Raw genomic sequence first — 22,796 nt, 5'->3', positions numbered from 1 at the left:
CATACAGAGCCCATTCTAGTGAGTGGTGCCCCATACAGAGCCCATTCTAGTGAGTGGTGCCCCATACAGAGCCCATTCTAGTGAGTGGTGCCCCATACAGAGCCCATTCTAGTGAGTGGTGCCCCATACAGAGCCCATTCTAGTGAGTGGTGCCCCATACAGAGCCCATTCTAGTGACTGGTGCCCCATACAGAGCCCATTCTAGTGACTGGTGCCCCATACAGATACTTATACCTTTGAAAAAGTTGTCTGTGGACAACGAAACGCGTCAGCCAGGTGTTTCAGTCTGACATTGGGACTCTAACAGATATCCTCCTAATTGGACTCCAAACATTTACTATCTCCACTTGGACCAAATCTCCACTCCCCAAGTCTCTCTATCTGGTACAACTTAAACTGGACATCTTCAGGGACACCACCACCTGCTATTCACCGGACTGCCTACCAAGGACTGAGACCAAGTATTCCAATTACATCAGGATCAGGTCCTGTTTATCCGGTCAGGTTTATGGACACCCGCCATTCCAGTATTCCCCAATACCATCTGGGAGATTGTGAAATATCCACCCGTGAGAGTCACCATAGGAACAAGTGAGAAATTGTACTATATCTGTTTCCATATTGTATGAGACCCAATCAGGCTGTACACCAATGATATTGTTGCTATTATATGTGCAATTGCTTTTTAACTAAGATTATATATTTTTTAATCAGATAAAATAAACTAATTGTATTACCCTAACGGTCATAACCTGCTTAATTGTATTATTCAGCGCTCCACCACCCCCTTCTTCGTGTGTTTGTACCTTGTTTTCTGGGGGCTGACCTCCCCACGGTGTGAGCAGCTAAGCTTTAACAACTCACCCAGAAGCGCCTGAAATATACTTTTCCACCCAGGTTGTTCAGTATATGTACTTTTTCCGGTGCCCCATACAGAGCCCATTCTAGTGCTTGATATACCACACAGAGACTATTCTAGTGACTGGTGCCCCATACAGAGCCCATTCTAGTGACAGGTGCCCCATACAGAGCCCATTCTATTGACAGGTGTCCTATACAGAGCCCATTCTAGTGACTGGTGCCCCATACAGAGCCCATTCTAGTGACTGGTGCCCCATACAGAGCCCATTCTATTGGCAGGTGCCCATACAGAGCCCATTCTATTGACAGGTGCCCATACAGAGCCCATTCTATTGACAGATGCCCATACAGAGCCCATTCTATTGACAGGTGCCCCATACAGAGCCCATTCTATTGACAGGTGTCCTATAAAGAGCCCATTCTAGAGACTGGTATATCATACAGAGCCCATTCTAGTGACTGGTGCCCCATACAGAGCCCATTCTAGTGACTGGTGCCCCATACAGAGCCCATTCTAGTGACTGGTGCCCCATACAGAGCCCATTCTAGTGACTAGCGTCCCATACAGAGCCCATTGTAGTGACTGGTATATGTTATAGAGCACATTCTACAGAATGATACACAATACAGAGAACATTCTATTTATTGATACATAATTCACTACTGTACATAACAAATTCTAATGACCAATTTACAGTGCAATACAGAGATACTTTTGGTTTACCAGCATACAGTACAATATAAAGGGAATTCTAGGGACCAATATATAGTATAACTAGTGTTTGCTTGCACTAACTTGCTTTTTTTTTCCCTAACTCTCTCTGCACATGTTACATCTGCCCCCCCCCCTGCAGTGCAGCATGGTTTTGCACATTTTGAGAACAATAAGTCCTGCGTTCAAGTTTGAATTAGGCCTCTTGGACGATATCGCTAATTATATAATTCAGTGACGTCACTTCGACCCTGCTCAGAACATGTAGTCGTTGCCGATATAATGAAAATCGGACTGCATGTTCAGATGAGGATGGGGGGGGGGGGGGTGTGTGTGAACAACCGCAGGAGCACAGATTATATCGCGTGTACATGCTAGATGATATACGCAATAATTTAGTAAATGATATTATTAATGTTTAGTGTGCACCCATTGGCTGTAGGGGAGACAAACAACCAGGGTGCACTGTGCTATTGGAAGCCATAATGTGCGCTGTGCTGTTGCAGTAGAGAAGACGGTCTGTGATTTCATCCCTTTTGATGGGACGCTGTCGTCATCTGGGCTAGCTTTAGTATTACAGTAATTATTAAACCTTTGCGTGACACTGACAATGTGTAAACACGATGACGGGTATCGGGCTGGCCCGCTGCCTGGGTTCGGAAACAGATTCAGCTTCTTGGCACAAAACTGTACAATTCTGCACAGATCTTCTTCATTTATGGCTGAGAACAATACAAACATTGAAAATGTAACAAATGCCTGCGAGAATCCTGGCAGCAAGTACACGTACGAAACATAGCTTCTGTTCAGGGCTACTCCTAGGCAAGTCTCCTCCCAGTGCGGACACTAAATCTAGTGGGCGTGACCTTGCAAGAAAGGACTACCTTACACCGACACAATAGTGCCCCTTACACCACATTATGCCCCACACAGTAATGCCCCCTACAGCATATTCAGCATTCTAGTGACCAGTATACAACACACAGAACATTCCAATGAACAAAATGCAATACACAGAGTATTCTAGTCTAGTGACTAGTATACAATACACAGAGCATTCTGGCGACCAGTATACAATACACAGAACATTCCAATGATCAAATGCAATACACAGAGTTTTCTAGTGACCAGTATACAATACACAGAGCATTCTGGCGACCAGTATACAATACACAGAACATTCCAATGATCAAAATGCAATCCACAAAGTATTCTAGTAACCAGTATAAAATACAGAGCATTCTAGTGACCAGTATACCATACAGAGCATTCTAGTGACCAGTATACCATACAGAGCATTCTAGTGACCAGTATACAATATACAGAACATTTCAATGCTCAAAATACATACAATACACAGAGCATTCTAGTGACCAGTATACAATACACAGAACATTCCAATGATCAAAATGCAATACACAGCGTATTCTAGTCTAGTGACCAATATACAATACACAGATCATTCTGGCAACCAGTATACAATACACAGAACATTCCAATGATCAAAATACAATACACAGAGTATTCTAGTCTAATGACCAGTATACAATACACAGAGCATTCTAGCGACCAGTATACAATACACAGAACATTCCAATGATCAAAATGAAATACACAGAGTATTCTAGTGACCAATATACAATACACAGAACATTTCAATGATCAAAATGCAATACAGAGAGTATTCTAGTGACCAGTATACAATACACAGAGCATTCTAGTGACCAGTATACCATACACAGAGCATTCCAATGATCAAAATGAAATACACAGAGTATTCTAGTGACCAATATACAATACACAGAACATTTCAATGATCAAAATGCAATACAGAGAGTATTCTAGTGACCAGTATACAATACAGAGCATTCTAGTGACCAGTATACCATACACAGAGCATTCCAATGATCAAAATGAAATACACAGAGTATTCCAGTGACCACTGTATAATGCACAGAGCTTTTGGACGTCTAGTATACAATGTAGAAAGCGTTCTATGTGATAGGAGCACACTGTTCATCCTGCTTTGTACAATAATATATTTACGCTATGATTCTAATATCCTGGCACTGTGCTAGTCTTACATGGAGGACACTTAAGGATATTTAGAAGTGTAATAAGAGGTTTAGTAAACAGTTCTGGTTCTTGTCGTGCAGCCTGCAGAGTGGGTCCAGGCAAATATTGATGTGTCCGGCCCATATTGTTCATTGCTGTGAGAATCATCTGACCACACACAGGAAGCGGAGGGCGGGAGAAGACAGGAGATCACCTCTGTGTATACAGCATGCACCGGGGGGAAGCGTGTATGTCATTATCACGTATCTCTGGGTTTCATCCAGTGACTCTGGTTTCATTCTTCAATCCAAAAACATATACTGATAAGTTAATTGGATTCCAATACACAAATTGTAATATGGTACCCTCCTATTGTTGTGGTAATTCCTGATGACGGTTTATAAATAAACCGAAACGTAGATTTCAGCACTTGCACCAAGTGTCATTACTTTCTATAAAACCCGAGAGTGCCGCATGGAATTGCACTTTATCTACACCCTCAGGTGAGGGCACCGGGTCAAGCAGTCATTGCATAACGGGCGAGTGCCAGATTCCCACTGCACCTATACATACATATATACAATGTATTCAGACGCTGGCACTCAACTCAGTCTCAAATCTCAGGCCCGGTGCCTTCAGCCAAAGTGCAGACAATGCTGCACCAAATACACAAACCAACAGGACGAGGCACTCGGGACTTTGATGAAAAAAGAACACTCATAGCCGCAAGGGGTACAGTTGACGTTTCAGCCAATACAGGCTTTTATCAAAACGCGCTCCGAAACGTTGCCCCTCATCTAGCACATGGATTAAAAGTAATCCTCCTGTTTTCACCGCTTTCAAGTCTCCGAGTGCCGCTTTGTTCTATCTGTCTATATTGGAGGCTAACACCTCATTTGATGGCACCGGAGCCAGCCACAGCCAGCACCCGTCCCAAGTCCTGACCTTTGTCAGTTGCCCTCACAAAGGGGTAAGTATATATGTTGGAGGTGCGGCACTCGGGTTTGATGATGGTGCAAATGATGCTCAGCAAACAACGGCTGAAGACAACGTTTCAGTTTTAATTTCAACTGTTTTCAAGTCATACAGTATATGGAAACATACAACAATCACATACCTTTATAGACAAATCCCCCAAGTGAATGCGCTGCTGTGAAACAGGAGGCATCGACTGGCAAGCATCGCTTGCAGTGGCGCTAGATGATGACATCATGGGTTACCATAGCAACTAAAAGTTTTTGGAAACATAAAAAAAAAAAAAAAGGAAAAGTGTTAACACGGATTGGCAAAAGATATATGACAGGGTGTGCACTAACAATGCACGGAATAAACTCAATGCGAAATGCAGTTAAAGCGGAGGCAATATATGAATATATATCAAAATATGAAATGCAACAAGCAAAATGCGGCAGCAGGGCAGATGCCTCTAACCACTCTATAACATCTCTAAAATCAAGGTGTGTCTGCGGGGACATGCTGGCATGGGATGATTGCAGTGGCCAATCTGACAACTGTGTGAGCGATGATGCTGTTGCACTCAACGTTGTGTGTGAACCAGCAGATCAGAGTACGTGCTGTCACGGCTTAATATGGATGCTGTGTCAGCGGAAACGAGCAAATGATAGGCTCCCATTGAAACCCTTTGGTACAAGAACACCTAGTTTGACTATCCATCTCGTTTTGCATTTGAGTGATGGTGCGGCTCGATCGCCTCCCCTGATTACCCCATTATGCAGCTGGATCAATACGTCAATAAGAAAATTCATTTGATAATTGTCACGTACAAAAGTAAATGGTACTTATAGGTTAGTTGGGCGCCCAATTAGCATACGTACGGTAACTTAGGAAAATCGCATCACATCGCATGGCCATTTTAAGGGGCATGCGATGCGATTTTCCTATGTAATTTATTCACTGCTCTCTTAGCCCCGGGGGATCGCATCGCACCTCCCACATAATCGCATGCGATCCAATGCGATTTTATAGGGTGTCTGATGCCATGACATTAGGTATACAATAATAGCATTGTATGACATACAATGAGGTTTTAGGCACCCCCCACTATACACGCCCCACTATCGCACACCCTATAAAATCGCATGCGATTTTGCGGGAGGTGCGATGCGATACGTTCCCCTGGGGCTAAGAGAGCAGTGAATAAATTACATCGGAAAATCGCATCGCATGGCCCTTAAAATGGCCCATGCGATGCGATTTTCCAACGCAGAATAGCCCACTAAGCAAATAGCTTAGTGGGTGCCCAACTAACATATAAGTACCAAGTAAATTTACTAGGACTCCTTCCTGCATTGTGAGCTTTGATATAATCACATAGTTCTTGAGAAGGTTCCTTCCAGAATAGCAGGAGATCATCAATATATGATTGTAATACCCGATTTTCTAAGCTATCTGGGGTTTGTCAAAAAATAAACTTTGTTCGAATTCAAACATAAAAATGTTTGCATATTTGGGGGCTACTGCCGCCCCCATCGCACAACCTGTGTTCTGAATTCCTTGTTAACACCAACTGCATCAGCTCTGCAATCAAATTGATGTCAGGACCTTTATATAACGGGCTATCCATCAAAAAATGGCGTAATGCCGACAACCCCATAGTTTGCGGTTTAGACGTATCCATTTAATACCGGTAAATCCAACAGTAAAACAATGGAACAAATGGGATATGCTGGTAACAGAGCTTTCATTAACTCCGAAGAAATAGTACCATCAACAGACGCTGACTAACAAAGCTCCTTAATGAATATCATAGGGGGATTACACGCTGACTGTAACAAATCGAGAAGCTGCTTAATGAATATCATAGGGGGATCTAGTCAGACTAGAATAGGTAGTTTGATCATTTAGGTGGACCATTACTTGGTCGTGATATTTATAAATGTCCTGTACCACGAGGGCTCCCCCCTTGTCTGCAGAGGGGAACACAAAGGACTTGTTAAAAGATGCTCTGCGTGACTTAAATTGTTGTAGAGGGAGGACACACCCTTGACAGCAGTTTGCACCTCCATATTGAGAACCCGAGAAAATGTCCTTATCGATGCATTGAACGATTGTGGATCGAAAGATGACGGGGCAAAATTTTCCTTAATTGTGATGGTAATGGATCGCTAACAATGGCAACTTCTTTACAGACTTTAGGTTCCTTCGGTTTGTTAATATGTTCCTTTAGATTGACGCTATCTTGCTCATTGAATTGTGATGACGGTATAAACGGTAAGCCTTTAGCTAGTACTTGAGATTCAGACTTAGACAATTCATAAGGAGGACAAATGAATAACTAAGTCTTCTGAGACTTGGGGTTTTTTTTTTTCTACGAGTTTTGACGGGGCCACTGTCCACCGCGTCTGGTGTATCTACAGGTACGGTGTTTTTGGCTGGCGTTTTCACCCCCTAAAGGGAGTTTTTTAGCCTTAGAACTTGTAGGTTGGTTGGACATATCGCTGCTTGATTCATTCAATTCAGTAGACGAATTATAGTCCCTTTGGGATCTATCATGGTTGTGTCTAAAGAACGGTTTGCGGGGTTCCACTTCTCGTTGGGGGCAGTCCATTGATATACTGTGTGCAGTTCATAATCGAGATCCACTTTACTTCTCTTATCCTTTTTAAAATGTATCAGGTCACGTTTGTGAATTTGGAATTCAATTTTTCAGACCCGGATGTAGCAGCGTCATTAAGCAAATGAGCTTTGTGTAATACCTCAAATGAGGATATTTTTTCTTTACATGTGTTGACTTCTTTAGTCGAATGCTCTATTATTAAAAGCAGGGCTATTTTTGTGCAGGCTCTAGCAGGAACTGTGGCCCTTATTCTAGCTCACTCTTTCTGACAAAATATTTCTTAGATGGACAAAATCATGAGCACTGCAGGTGAGGCAGATGTAAAACCCCACCCAAATCTAATTATCTCTGCACAAGTAACACCTGCCTCACCTGCAGTGCTCATGGTTTTGTCCATCTAAGAAATATTTTGTCAGAAAGAGTGAGCTAGAATAAGGGCCACAGTTCCTGCTGGAGCCTGCACAAAAATAACCCTGATTAAAAGCATCCAATCTAGGGAGCATTTATTGGCAATGGCTGACGTCCCCTCTGTTACCTGCATATCCCACTCCTTGCCTCCTCTGAAGAACTGCGTGCCGCCACGGTACACACAATAGGGATTTCGTGACATCACAACGCGAACCGCAGTGATCGCTCTCGGGACTATTTGTTATGGCGGTACGGGGTACCAGCACAATTTGTTTTAGCGGTACGCCAAACCACCCCGTACCGCTACACCGTACCACTCTACTGCCTCACGGGAAGGTCCAAGGGGAGTTCAAGGGAAATCGCATCCGACTTCATAATCAGACATATCGTTGTAGAGTATTGGCCTTTAACCCTTTTTACTCTTTCTGTTTTTGCATTGCTGAGTCCAGACAGGACATTAGCCAACATTACATGCGCCATCGGCAGATTTGTATCATGTTAAGTATTTTATTTCAGCAAAGCAGATCTTATCTACCGAGATGCTGAGAAACGCCTGTAAAATCTCGGTTTCCAGACACAACTCAATTTTCTGTAACCAACCCATCTCCCGGCCAGTAAAGCCTCTCATTGTCTGCGTACTACAAATGCAATAGCAAAAACTCATCAAAGTGTCAGTAATCTTTATGGCCGTCAGTAAGATTACATTCCTGAAACAAAGGACTCTGAATACGGGCTGATTTGCACAGATCTGAATGCTTGGAATTGCTGCCCTTTGTAAAGATGTAAAAGTCACCTGTCATGGTAATGAGTTCACCTGTGCTATGCAGTAAGTGCGGTGCGGCCTTTCATGTCATTGCTATTTATAACACTCGGGTTGTGATGTCATAAACATCTCCCGGCATTGTTTGCAAAAGGTGTTACTGTAATCTCCTTGTCTAGAAAAATTCCAGTTCTTCCAGTACAACCTTCCATCGGGTACTTAATACCATGCGCCGCTATCAGGGCTGCTATCAGAAATTGGGTGGCCAGGGACAGATAAAATTAGGCATGGCCCCTCTGTGCTGGCTCCTGATTGGCTGCCGGTCTCAAGCTCTAATTATCCCGCAGCTGGCGCCAATATGAAAACAGCACCAGCACTATCTCCATGGCCGCCTGCTGTTGCGCCAACTACAATGAGCTTGCAGCCTGTCACCAATTCAGGGATGGACCCCCGCTGCCTGGGTCTGGAATCCTGGAGCACCCTCTCTCTTGCCTCCCCCCCCTTCCCCGATGGCGGCCCTGTCTGGTGTACCCGATGGAAGACGGAAAAAAAAAAGCGAGTTCAGTATCATTTTACGAAATTATCTTTATATTTCATATTATGGGGTATATTCTGGTTCACTCCTTCTGGCAAATTTGTTCTTAAATGGACAAAACCAACGGCCTTATTCTGGTTCACTCTTAGAGGCAAATTCCTTCTCAGATGGAATTTCTCATGTGCACTGCAGGGGGGCAGATGTAAAATGTGCAGAGAGAATTAGATTTGGGTGAGTTATTTTGTTTCTGTGCAGGGTAAATACTGGCTGCTTTATTTTTACACTACAATATAGATCTCACTTTGAAGTAAAACCCCACCCAAATCTAACTCTCTCTGCACAGGTTACATCTACCCCACATGCAGTGCACATGTTTTGTCCATCTGAGAAGGAATTTGCCAGAAGGAGTGAACCAGAATAATCCCCTTTATTTTAAATGTGAAGATACAATCCATTATCTCCTTTTCAAAATCTCTCTGGAGACAGTGATGAGACAGACACAGGATTAGAGTAGATGGGGCATTCCAACATCTCAGTGGTCATTATACCATAGCGCTGCGGAATATGTATACGCTATATAAATAACTGGTAATCAGTAAATAATGTTCTGAGCTATACCCCTCTCACATCGCAAATGCCGGGTCGCTGACCTCTGAAAGGGGGCGGAGTGTTCACACTGCACATCGACCTGGGTCCTTCTTTTAACCTAGACAGAATGCTGGGTTGCTTGACCCAGGTGATTTGAAAAGGCTCTTCCACATCGCTCGACCTGGTATCAACCCGGGTTATTTGTGCAATGTGAAAGTGGTATAAATATGTAATTTCCTAGTTACAGATAACGGGCCAGATGTATCAAGCTTCAAAGAGTAATAACGTGGAGAGTGATAAATCACTGTCGACCTTTTGGACCTTGTCGACCATATGACTGTAGACCTAGACACTGTAGATCTAAAATACCATAACCGTAGCTCGGTTTATTGTGCTCATTTTTTCTTTCATGGGGGCCCCTACACATTAAGGGCCTCCACTCACTGCTACAGTCAGTCATAGAGCAGCACATGCAGGCGGCTGAGGCTCAGTGTCTCCTGGGATATTACATCACTACACTGACCCTCAGCTACCCCTGTGCTGCTCTGGTGGGGTGCTCATTGGTGCTTAGTGTGAACTGACTGAGTCAGATTTCTTGTGGGAAATTGATGTGAGTTAATCAACCAAAATATTCTGTCTCTTTCCCTTACTGTACATCCCATATTGCACTGTGACATCCGTATCGTGTGATTTAATCATCAGAAATGTGAGATTAATTAGTGCGGGGACTTTCCCTTGTCCTGCTTGTTAATCGCTCTGCATTGCGTAAGATGGGATAATTGAGGTTTTTATGTTCTGCTCGGTCAACTTCAACAAAATCCGGGGCGCGCGCCAGTTGTTGCAAAAGGAAGAGGCCTCTCACGGTTTCATCTCCGCATCAATTCGCCTCACTGGGTCACAAGTCTTTGCTTCTAATGACTAAACATGCGACAGGCAGGGCCTCATTGCTACATTCATAACTCTATATGCAAGTATTATAGGAGATAAGATAAGTGTGGCCCATCTGGGGGTGTGATGGTAGCATAGTCTCAGTGTGTGGAGCTGTGGGCACACCACGCACATGGCGGTGCAATAAAGCGGAGCACTGTTGGTGCACAGAATCAGGTGGCAGATTAAGGGCCAGATTCTCTAAGCTTCAAAAGTGATAAAATAGAGAGTGATAAACAACCAGCCAATCAGCTCCTGCCTGACATTTTTCAAACACAGCCTGTGACGTGGCAGGTAGGAGCTGATTGGTTGGCTATTTATCACTCTTCATTTTATCACTTTTGAAGCTTAGAAGAATCTGGCCCTAAGCCTTTGGGGGGCCCGGGTCACTTCACAGGAGAATATTACACTGTCAAAACACAGATACAGGCAATGTAAACTCAATGGGTAACTGCAGGGTGGGGGAATAAAAAACAAGCAAACTGACTGCAGTCAGTGTGCCCCCTTGGCTTCCGATACACCATAGCTTAATGTGGTCCTGGAGAGGTGGTCGAACTCCTTTTCCCCAACATCAACCCCCCCCCCCCCCCCAACATACACAAACATTAGGCAGAGCCAAGACCAGTGACAGCAGGGAATTTGTGCCCTACCTCCCATAAAGGTATAATGCACCACAACGAAGGGGTGTGATAACTCCAATTAAAATAACAACACAACACACAGTAGCACAATCATATACACATTACACCACATGTAGTGCCCTTGATTCATATTAAATCACACAGTAGTGCCCCTTATACACATAACATCCACAGTTGTGCTGGTTATACACATCTGTCTCTGTCACTACAGCAGCTCCATGCCCTGTGCCCTTCCATCAGCTTGCGCACCTCGGCATCCCTCCAGCCCCCTCTACCCTACCTACAGGAAGCACAGAACCTGCTCCGCTTAGTGGCTCTTCTTCAGCGGCGGTGATGGCATGACATCACAAACACTGTGCCAGAAGAAGAAGCCGCTGGGACAGGATTCTCTGTTGGAATTACTGTTGAGAGCTGTGGTGGAGGTGGAACTCAGTTCCCTCTATTATTAGAGGTGGTGGAACTCAGTTCCACCCTGTTCCCCCTCACTTTAACCCCTGCTCAGCATTGTTCGAGATCTATTTGCAACAAATAGATACACAGATTTATGTAATAGTTCCAGGCGTGATTTCAGCCAGCCTTTTCCAGGCGGTGTTTAAAAATTACAGGAGCTTATTGGTTGGTACTTTATCTCACTGAACTGGTCAAAGCTATTTGCGGATTTGTTGCTATGGGTTACTACACATATTTTGTTGTTTATTAAACAGGCAGGTGGTGCCGCGGTTACCTGTAATGGCGCTAGGTATTAATAGTGAGCTAGGCTGTCCCACTGTTGTCTGAGGTCACTATTAGAATAAAGTATGCACATTTAAGCACAAACAGTAGGGGGCGCTGCAGGGAATAGACCTCTACTTCGGCCCTTCCCCTAATAATTCTCCTGTGAGGCCCTGTAATGTAATGTTCCGCCTCTGTGTATAAACCACAGTATTTAGCACTAGGCCACATAATCTAAAACCTATAGCAGGGCTATTCAACCTGCAGCCCCACAGCTGCTGTAGAACTACAACTCCAAGCATGCCCCGCCACAGTTTTAGCATGCCCTAATAGCAAACTGTTGCCGGTCGTGCTGGGATGTGTAGTAACACTGGAGCGGCTACAATATTCCATTCATTGTCACTGTATACACTGTTTTCTGAGAAAGTAAACATGCATCATTTTACTAAGTTGTGTAACCCTCTGTCATTTCCTAATAGCGGGCAGCACATGTGCGGTTACGCCAGACGCTTCCTCCCTTTCCTGCGAAGAGGTGACCGGTGCCCGAGCTCAGGGTGACGTGACTTCCTGTCATGCAGAGGGAAATGTCCAGGATTATCGGCCCTAAGGCCCCCATACACTATGAGATTTATCTGACCTGTAAAATTGCATCTGATTTCCCTTGAACTACCCTGGAAGCTTCCCAGGATGCCTACATACAATTTGACACTGGATGTGCCATTTTTTACATCCAATTTGTGTCAGATAAATCACATGATTTATCTGACGCAAATTGGATGTGCCATGAGATTTATCTGATGGGATGGCCCTAGGGAGTGGCCTGAGCAGTGCTATACCTTGCAGGTATTATGCTGCCCATACATATGTGAGATATTGCATGCAATCATTCGATTTCGGCCACATCTGGCCGATAAATCGAATGATTGCATGCATTTTAAAGGGGACATTCGACGGGATGCGCAGGCACGCCGTTGAACGTCGCATCGATAAATATTATGTGCAGCACAATTTGCTACTCAATAAGCTTGGGGTGACGTCAGAGGTCCTCCCTTGTAACGCCTGGGCCCACCTGCGGTTTTCTCCGACACTCCCGGAAAATGTCCGGGTCCCTCTCCCAAATTCACAGCCCAGGGAACGTCTCTGAATCAGGCCCAAAGTACCATCCAAACAGCTCCTTTATACCAATGTTAGACTGTCTTTGGAAAATGGCAGTTAGGAGCTGGTTGGTTCTTTATTGCTCTCTCCACTTTATCACTCTCCAAGGGTTCCTCTCGGGACCTCCCAGGCACAGCCCTGCATTTTCCATGTTACAGACTGTCTTTAAAAAAGTGACAGTTAGGATCTGATTGGTTCTCTCTCTCTCTCAACTTTACCACTCTCCAACGATTCCTCTCCACACCTTCCAATCACAGCCCTACATTTTCCATGTTACAGACTGTCTTTGAAAAATGACAGATAGGAGCTGGCGAGTCTCTCTCTCCACTTTATCACTATCCAAGGATTCCGCTCCGGGCCTCCCACCCACAGACCTTCATTTTCCATGTTACAGACTGTATTTGGAAAATGACAGTTAGGGGCTGTCTGGTTCTCTATTTCTCTCTTCACTTTCTCACTCTCCAAGGATTCCGCTCCTGACCTCCCACTCACAGCCCTGCATTTTCCATGTGTTTGCTGATGACGAGCAAGCGGCAATTGGCCCGGGAGAGATCCCCAGGTCCGCCAGAGGGAAATACTTTGTCGGACGCCCACGCATTTCAGTTATGCAAAGACTTATTGTCAGCTCCGGATGATGAAACTCCCTGAAACCTAATAAACGTGTTCATAGCACCTGGCGGGATCTATTTATATAATCAGGGGGTTTGTATATAGAGAAATAACCTGAAAACCATCTGCTCGGAGCAGCATTAATAGATGTGTAATACTCCATAATACATAACATCTACTGTATAAGAATGATAGAATTATAATAATAGGGGGGTGGGGGGGGGGGGTCAATGGATATACAGTAAGTAGATAGGCAATCAATAATTAAATCCCATATGGTCAACAGGATTGAAGGGTTGACTGTCTAAGGTTGACAGGACAAAAAGTCGACATAGAAAAGGGGGGGCATTTTGTATCATATGTGACCCCAGTTAGTCTGCCGTGTACTGCTCACTTCAATACCGCTGCATTTGTCTCTATGGTAACAACCTAGAAGCATGAATTCCACATACATGACACAGCATTCGCTGCTCCAGGAGGACTGTGGATAGCCGGTTCTGTCGCCTGTCCACAAAGCCTTGCTGAGATTTCCAAAAAAAAGCAGGGTACTTGTTTCCTAGCACGGCCACAATCGTATGGATCGTGTACCTTTAAGTTAAGGTACACGATCCATACGATGGACCCGATTTCCTTTGAAATCAGGTCCATTTGGCCGGCTAGGACAAAATATCGGGGGCATCGCGTCGGTCGGGACTGTTAACAATGGTCCCGACGCGATGCCCCCGATTTCCCCATAGACTTCAATGTTAAAAAATATTTTAACATTGAAATCGTGTCGGGAAAGGTAAAATATCGGGGGCATCGCGTCGGTCGGGACCATTAACAATGGTCCCGACGCGATGCCCCCGATTTTTCCATAGGCTTCAATGTTAAAATATTTTTTAACATTGAAATAGTGAAAAAATGTGAAAAATGTCAAATGGGCCAATATGACCCATTTCACATTATAGATGTCCCCGTCGTCACCCCACGATAGACGCCAACCCGAAGCGTGGCGAGTGCAGCGAGCCCGCGAGGGGCGGCGGTGCGCGTCCTCCGACCTTTTCATTCCCCTACTATCCACGTCGGCGTGGAGTGAGAATAGAATAGTGTGGCGAGCGCAGCGAGCCACCGAGCCCGAAGCGTGGCGAGGGGACGCGTATAACTTCACAGGTATACGCGTCCCCTCGCCACGCTTCGGGCTTGGTGGCTCGCTGCGCTCGCCACACTATTCTATTCTCAACTCCACGCCGACGTGGATAGTAGGGGAATGAAAAGGTCGGAGGACGCGCACCGCCACCCCTCGCGGGCTCGCTGCGCTCGCCACGCTTCGGGTTGGCGTCTATCGTGGGGTGGGTTGTACGACGTTAAATTTGGGGGGGTTGGGAGATATTTTACATTGAATCCAATGTAAAATCGGGTCCCAGGGACCCGATTTACATTTCATTAAAAAAAAAAATCGGGTCCAAAATCGGTCGGTCGCGTCGATCGCATCGCATGCGACCAAATCGCATGCGATGCGATCGACCCGATTTTTCCGACACGACCACCCCGATGTAAATCGGTGTGGCCGTGCTAGGAAACAAGTACCAAAAGCAGAAAGGGTACTTTTGAAAACTAGAATCAGGGAGATTACAGCAGCATGTGCTGTGCAAATGTGTATAAACAGATGTGTTTTACTAAAGAAAGATTATTTGCCAAAATTCGTATCCTTACACCTAACAAGAGCAGCATGCTATGGATCAGTGCACACCAGCACAAATAAGAAGACCCTGTGTGATCATGTGCTTCTGTCTCTCTTTTTCTTGTCAGGGGTTCCAAACATTGGACTCCTGACCTGAGCAGCTACACAAATCACTGTCCTTCCAAAGAAACTCCTTAGTGCCACCTCTGGCAGAATCTGAAGAACCCAGGAGATTAGGAGTACAAAGCTGGACTGCAAGAGATTTATAGCTGAAAGGGGAGCCCCCTGTAGGAGATGGGAGTGTAGACAACTATGTGCAAAAGATGCCAGCCTGTGGTTTAGGTTCCTCTTAACCATTGATACCCTAGGACCACTCATCTGATTGGATATGGCCGAACTCCATGATCATAGAAAAAACAAGTCTGCCTAGATGTAGGGTTAGAGATGTGTGACGTCAGCCGGCTTTGGCTGCTATAAAAGGTCTTTGTATAAACAGTGCGACAGTTCTATAATCCAGAGGTGCTGGGCTGTGTGCAATTTCCACTTGAGTAAGATATTGCGTGTACACGTTACGCCAGACATTTGCACTTAGCGCTGAGATGTTACCAGCAGATAAGACATTACTAGCAGATGAGACCAATGCCCTGAATGTAGTATTATGAGGTTTCCTAGACATGAGATCTTCTACTCTTTGCCCTGACAGGATGTGATGCTGAGGAGATCTGCTCTGGCCATCAGCCAGGAGAAAATTCAGAGTTTACTCAATAGAGAGCCAAAAATAGCCGCTCGGATGTAAGAGGATGGAAAAGTGTGGACTTGACCCGCACCTGACATTCGCTGACTAACACCGGGGCTAAGGAGAATTTATTGAATGTTTTTATTCTTACACCTTAAGAATGTTGCAGCTTTAACGCCTCGATAGTGAGTTCGGGAAGCGGATATTCATGGTGTACGTGATAAAGCGCATCGCATGGGTAACTTGGGAGTTTTGACTCGGAGGCTGATGGGAGTAAGAAGTCCATAGGTCAAAAGTGTATAGTTGATGTGGCAATAGCCGATGCACAAAAGGTTGACATGAGGTTTTTTTTGTGTGTGCGTGGGGGGGGGGGGGGGCAAAAAGGTCGACATGGGTTTTTTCAAAAAATTTTGTCCCGAATGTCGACATGGACACTGACACGTAGCACCGCGTCCCCTCGCATGGCTTGCTATGCTTCGGATGCGTTGCCTCAGTACGCTTGGCACACTATTTTATTCTCCCACCACGCCCTAGTGCAGGGATGGGGAACCTTTGGCCCTCGAGCTGTTGTTGAACTATGCATCCCAGCATTCCTTGCAACAGTTTTAGCATGGCCACATAGCAAAACTGTAGCAGTGCAGTATGGGATGTGTAGTTCAACAACAGCTGGAGGGCCAAAGGTTCCCCATCCCTGCCCTAGTGGATGGTAGGGCATTATATATCGCATGTCGGCTCATAAAAAGTGTAAAAAAAAAACGATGTCGACCTTTTGACTGTCGAACTAACCCATGTCGACCTAATGACCCTGTCAACCTAATGACCCTTTCGACCTAACCCATGTCGACCTTCCTCCATTTCGACCTAGACTCATGCCGACCTAAATGCATGTCGACCTAATGGTATCAACCTGATGACTGTCAACCAACTTGCTGGTGACCAAATCACCGTTTCCCATGGACTTGACTCAGCAGAGGATCATCTGCAGATCCCACAAAGTGACCAGGAAATGTTCATTTTCTGACAGAGATACCGGTCTTGTCACCCACGACGGCGGCCGTCGCTGCCCCCTTCCCGCCCCCAAACAGCAGCAGACTGTCAATCACTTCTGATCTGCGCCCTATGTACAGGTCAAACACCACTTCTCCAACCACATCTGAACTAGGCCCAATGTGTGCCCGTCCTGGCTCCACCTCACCTCTTACGCTCTGCTGGCTGCACCAAGCGGCCCTCTGGGGGCAACGATGGAGGTAAGAATGGGACTACGCCCCTCTCTTCCCCATATGTGCCTTGTGGTAGATCCCTATGGCTTAGATCCCTATGTACGTGCACCTAGAAGCATGTGTGGCGTTACGTCAGGCTGCAGGGATGACTATAATTAGCATGTGAGTAATGGAGGCTTCTGTTGCTGGAATCTCAGTTCACAAGAAAGAGGAATTGATATAGGATGTATTACTGCGCAGTGCGCGTCCTGTCCTGCACAATCATCTTTCCAAAATATAGTGATCATATATCTTCACCTCTGCTCGCAGATAACAGAAATATCGAGCCTGATTCAGACCTGCACGCTGGCCTTGCGAGTGGTAGCAGCCGCCATACAGAATGCCCCCGCCCCTTTTCACGGCTGCAAAGGCATAAGCAACAGTGCACATAGGGGCAAAAAAAATCATTGATGATTCCCCCCCGCGCGCTCGTTGCCTCAGGGCGGATAGCTTCTTACGTATGCGCACAGCCTACCGTGTGCTCAGGTGCGGTTGTTCGATTATCGGACAGGCCGCAAATTTGCTCCGCCGCCACTGCGCTTGGCACGCGTGGATAGTAAACTAGGAAAAAGTCCCCCAAAATGTAGTAAATTGAGAAAAACTCATATCGACCACTTCATGTGTCGACTATTATAATGTCGACCATTTTATCAATGTCGACCCAGTGCATGTTGACCTTTTAATGTCGACCTTTTGGCTGTTTTCCTAGACACCGTTGACCTCAGCCAACAAGCCTTGCAATGTCGGCAATGAGAGGCTGCAGGGAGATGGCGCCGATTTTTGCTTTGGCTAACGACCATTAATGATCGATGTCAGGGGTTCAATCGTGATGTAGAACTATTTCTGCGTTGCACAGCAGTCAGCCCCGCCTCCCCATTGCTGGTTTTGCATCCTTGTTCTCCTTTTCCAATCAGCTCCCCACCAACACCGATGTTCTGAACCATCAATGTTTTTTCATCACTGGATTCCCATCATTGATGGTGATATCGGTGGTTAGCCGTTCACTGAACAACCATAGTGCTTTTGGTCTGTGACTCTCGATGAATCAGCAGAGAAATGGTCCAAAGATCCGAGAAAGCGGCCAATAGCGGGGAGATTATTATTAGTCATTATTGTCCCAGATGTTGATGCGACAGCCGCTGTGTGAGTGACTGGAGTGCCAGGTCCTACACTACGCACAGAGAATACAGAGGAAGAGGAGTCACTTGGCTTACAGTAATAGTCTGTGGTTAGTTTCCATGTAATGCGAGTGCACACTTGACCTCTTAGACAGTGAACGTGTCGCTTGTTCACGTACTAATAGCAACCAGGCCCCTTTTCTGCATCCATTTATTCAATACTCACCCCTGCGACAGTGACTCAGAGCACTAGGTGGTATGCAGGTCTCTGGGAAAATGGAGTCGTGACCATTTTCCTGGTGTTTTTGGCATCCGCACTAGGGAATATTGCCAAGAGAATTGGACGACGCACCATTTTCCTGGAGACCTGTACAGCACCTAGTGCATTTCTCCCAACATGATCCATTCCAGGAAAAACAAAATGATCTGTTCCTTGGGTAGCCACACCAAACGTCATTGACTCCCGACTGGTGATGTATGCCAGTGTTTGTTTGGGGTGGGAGTTTGTATCGCTCACCTATTTGAATTTACCGATCCTGGGTTGCGATCGTAGCTCTGGCCACTTACTGGTTTAGGCTCCGCCCATTTGTGGCATTTTACCATGATTGACCCCGGGAGGGCGCCTTGGTACATATCCTGGCGGCTGTGACATTTTCATACTGCCGCACAGCTGCTGCGTACAGAATCACAGCGACTAAAGTACCAGTCAGCCCCTAACTGTCATTTTTCATACATAGGGGGGAATGGGGGACATGTATCGAACCTTGTAGAACGATAAATAACCATCCAATAAGCAATTGTCATGTTACTGGATGTGTTCTAAAAATGACAGAAACTGGTTGGTTCTTTCTCTCACTACATTGTATCTCTCTTCAATAATTGATACACATCCCCCTAGACTCTTATGTTTGTAAAATGACAGTTAGGAGTGGTTGGTAGGTTCTTTATCTCACTAGACTTTATAGATCTCCAATATTTGAGAGGTAGTCCAGTTCCTCTTGGCAAAGTGTGGCAGCTCAATACCGCCCCCTACCACCTACAGGCTATTGGACTGTGTGAGCGGTTAAGCAGATTTCCGTGGTAGTGTTTTTTGGGCATTTGTGGCCACAGTTCAACTAATGGGCATAGGCCGGATTGGAGCATGCTTGTCAGGTCTCCTCAGAGGCTGTTCGAGGTATAATCAGCAAGGTACCATTGAAGCTGGCATTAGGAGCTAGTCGGACCTCTCACCATCCATTGTCAGCCAACCCTTTGTTCGCTCCATAAGCATAATATGTGGCCCCTGGTACCTTTCATGGCCTGATTGCCAGAGAGGAACATAGCAAAGTAGTTGTAGTCACAGGGAATCTACTTGACTCTTGGGGGTAAATTTATGGGCGACTTACAGTGGCATAACAATAGCACCCCAGGCCCTGCGATGGTGGGGAGGCGCTGACTAAATGTGGGCGCTGTGGGGGGCAATTTTTATGCTGCCACCTGCCGCCGCATCTGCATCCCAGCGCTCCTCCCCACTCCTTATGAAAAATGTCCCTTACAAAATGGCCTCCCCCTTACAGCATACAGTTTTTGAGGATGCTAGAGGAGACGGTGGTGACGGCGTTGGCCTACTCTAGCATCCTTAATAATGGTGGGGTCTTAACTGGGGGGGGCGCAAAATTTGTTGTTACGCCACTGGCAACCAATCACATACTATCTGTTATCTTCTAGAAGGGGCTAAATAAATAAAAAGTAGATTATGATTGGTTGCCCATGGCAACATCCCATGTGAATTAGAATTCCCATCTTAGTAAATTGCCCCCTTGCTCTCAGGGTAGTAAGATCCTCTTCCACCAGGGACTGACTTGTGAAACCACCTTTTTGGCTCTTCGTGCAGGAATTTACTGTAAGGGCAACCACACCTAGACCTGGCAACAACCCACCTGGGCTCGTTTCTTAGGCAAATTTATACAGGGAAGTTGGCAGAATTGTTGAATGAAGAATGGCCGACGGCTCTGAGCGATTGCGTAACTGGGACAAGTCAACAGCCGGTGTCTCTGTGTACAGTCAGAAGATCACTGCACACTGATAAGAACGGTACAGGGCAGCAGAACCATAATCAGAGTCACTTCCCTCATTAGCCGGCGCACAGACCCTTCCCATTTCGGACAGACGTTAAGCTCTATTGATCTAATTTTTGCAACCGCACATAGGCAAACAGGTGTAACCTGACACACCTGTCTTGCTCATACCTCCCAACATGACCCTCTCCAGGAGGGACACAATGCTCTGCTCCTGGACTTTCCTCTTAATGCATGATTACCTTCATCTGTGTTGAGCAGGTTAATAGATAAGAAAGGTGCTTCCACACAGGTGATGGCAATCATACATTACCAGGGAAGTCCAGGAGCAGAGCAATGCGTCCCTCCTGGAGAGGGTCATGTTGGGAGGTATGCTTGCTGACTCACAACCACATTGATGTCCCTCAGACCAGCTAGGCGTATGGTGGTAATGCAGGGTTGCCTACATGACCCATCTCCATGAGGGTTAAAATGCTCTGTTCCTGGGCTTCCCTGGTAATGTATGATTGCCATCACCTGTGGTGAAACACCTTTCTTATCAATTAACCAGGTTCAACACAGGTAATGGCAGTCATACATTACCAGGGAAGTCCAGGAACAGAACATTTTCTACCTCCTGGAGAGGATCAGGTAGGCAAGTATGTTGTGCGGCCAGTATCACACAAATGTTGCATACCCGTGAAAACTTCTCACATTGGGCCGCACTGGGAACAAAATTCTTAAGCTCATTACAAAATGGTTGCAAATCACTGTTATCCATACTTACCTACCTGACCCTCTCCTTCAGGGAGAAAATGCTCTGTTCCTGGGCTTCCCTGGTAATGTATGATTGCCAGCACCTGTGGTGAAACACCTTTACCTAGCTCCCCACAGGTGATGACAATCATACAGTACCAGGGAAGTCCAGGAACAGAGCATTTTCTCCCGCATGGAGAGGGTCAGGTAGGCAAGTATGTTCTTAGTGTCTGTAAAGGCCGCGCTACTAATGCAAGGATGGCGAGACTTTATAACTACTACTATAACAACTACTAGTTACCAGCCCATCAAAATGACGGAACACCACAATGTCACTTGAATTGCTTCATTAGGCACCATCTAGTGGCCGTTTGTGCACATAACACATGAATTGCCCCTTAGAGGTGAGGAGCAGTATTTGCTTTTTATTAGATTAGATTGACTTGATCATTAGACTTTTACAAATAACCGAGGCCAGAAATGAGACAGACTGTGTGCAGAAGTGGACATGTAAATAGTCTCTGCAGAGGTTTTCTGTATTGCAGCAGGCAGGCAGCCCTGTGGCTTTCTGGACTACAAGTCCCAGCATGCACAACCAGCTAGAGTGGTTTGTGGCTACAGGTTGCTGTGTATGGGATGGTTATGGAACTACACATCCCAGCATGCCCTGTTAGTGGTTGTATATCATTTGGAGATCTGTTTAAATAGTTTTCTTTGTCGTCCATCTTCAGCAGCCACCAGGGCGAGCTTCTACACTATTGGACCGTGACGGATAAGTTCACGTTCCCAAACGGCCCCCAAGAGATCTACAGAGTGAACAAATGCATCATAAAAGTATACATAGTGTATGAAGCGCAGACTTTCAGTGACATCTAGTGGCCATATTTGTGAACTACATCAGTAAGTTTTCCACCTTCTATTTCTAGAATAAGAAAAATAATGAGACTATTGTAGGGGAGTGACCCAGTGTGATGGCATCGCCTGTGTGACACTGTTTAGGTCTGGTATAAGGGGAACCAGTTACACATGTACAGCGGACACCAAAGGAAGGTCTACAAATCAGGGTGGCCATTTTGGAGTTCTGCCTTGGGGCAGTGTCAGATTAAGGTGGGCCTGGAGCTGAAATTTACAAAAGGCCTAAACCCCATACTGTCTAAAGTAACATTGCATGATGGAAAAGAAATGAATGGGATAAAGCGCCCAACTGTTAGATACAGGATAATGTAGTCTTACTGTTTGCTGTGACTGTCTATAAGGTCTTATAATCCTAATATATGGTTCAAAACGTCCAACGGTATTTCTCAGGCAGTTATCTCCGTATAGAACATGCAAAATAAAAGTATAAACAAACAATGTGTAGTTTTGTCTGGTACAGTCTTATAATAATGGTAATCCCCAGGGATGGAAAATCTTGTATATATTTTTTCTCCTTTTCCCACCAGTGCCTGTTCCAACTGATAGTTTTTATAGGATCACCACGTGTCTCCCAGTCAATAATGTTCTTACATGTATGCTTACATGTAATCTACACCATCTACACACATCAAGGTTTCTTTCAGTGAAGTTGTGCGTATTTGTATGCTTACTTTCACAGTGCTTGACTCCTCCTATCACGGTTTCTTTAGATGGACATCTTAGACACGATACAGGTCCAAAAAATATTTTATTGATAAAAAAGTATTTCTCTCC

At 45.5% G+C, this 22,796-nt stretch overlaps 1 long non-coding RNA gene across 2 annotated transcripts in view; it reads right to left on the bottom strand.

Moving 5' to 3' along the window:
- LOC146037268 (uncharacterized) overlaps positions 1 to 22,796 on the bottom strand; it is a 73,520-nt gene that overhangs the window by 9,252 nt on the left and 41,472 nt on the right. For both annotated transcript variants that reach the window (XR_014461003.1, XR_014461002.1), the window contains exon 2: positions 4,746 to 4,856. This is a non-coding gene — a long non-coding RNA (uncharacterized LOC146037268). The remainder of the gene's footprint in view (positions 1 to 4,745; positions 4,857 to 22,796) is intronic.

This window comes from Crinia signifera, chromosome 9 (genome assembly GCF_055691185.1).
Source record: "Crinia signifera chromosome 9, ASM5569118v1, whole genome shotgun sequence".
Classification (NCBI taxonomy): Eukaryota; Metazoa; Chordata; class Amphibia; order Anura; family Myobatrachidae; genus Crinia; species Crinia signifera.
Note: the sequence above shows the minus strand (reverse complement) of the source record. Positions and strands in the feature narration are given on the sequence as shown.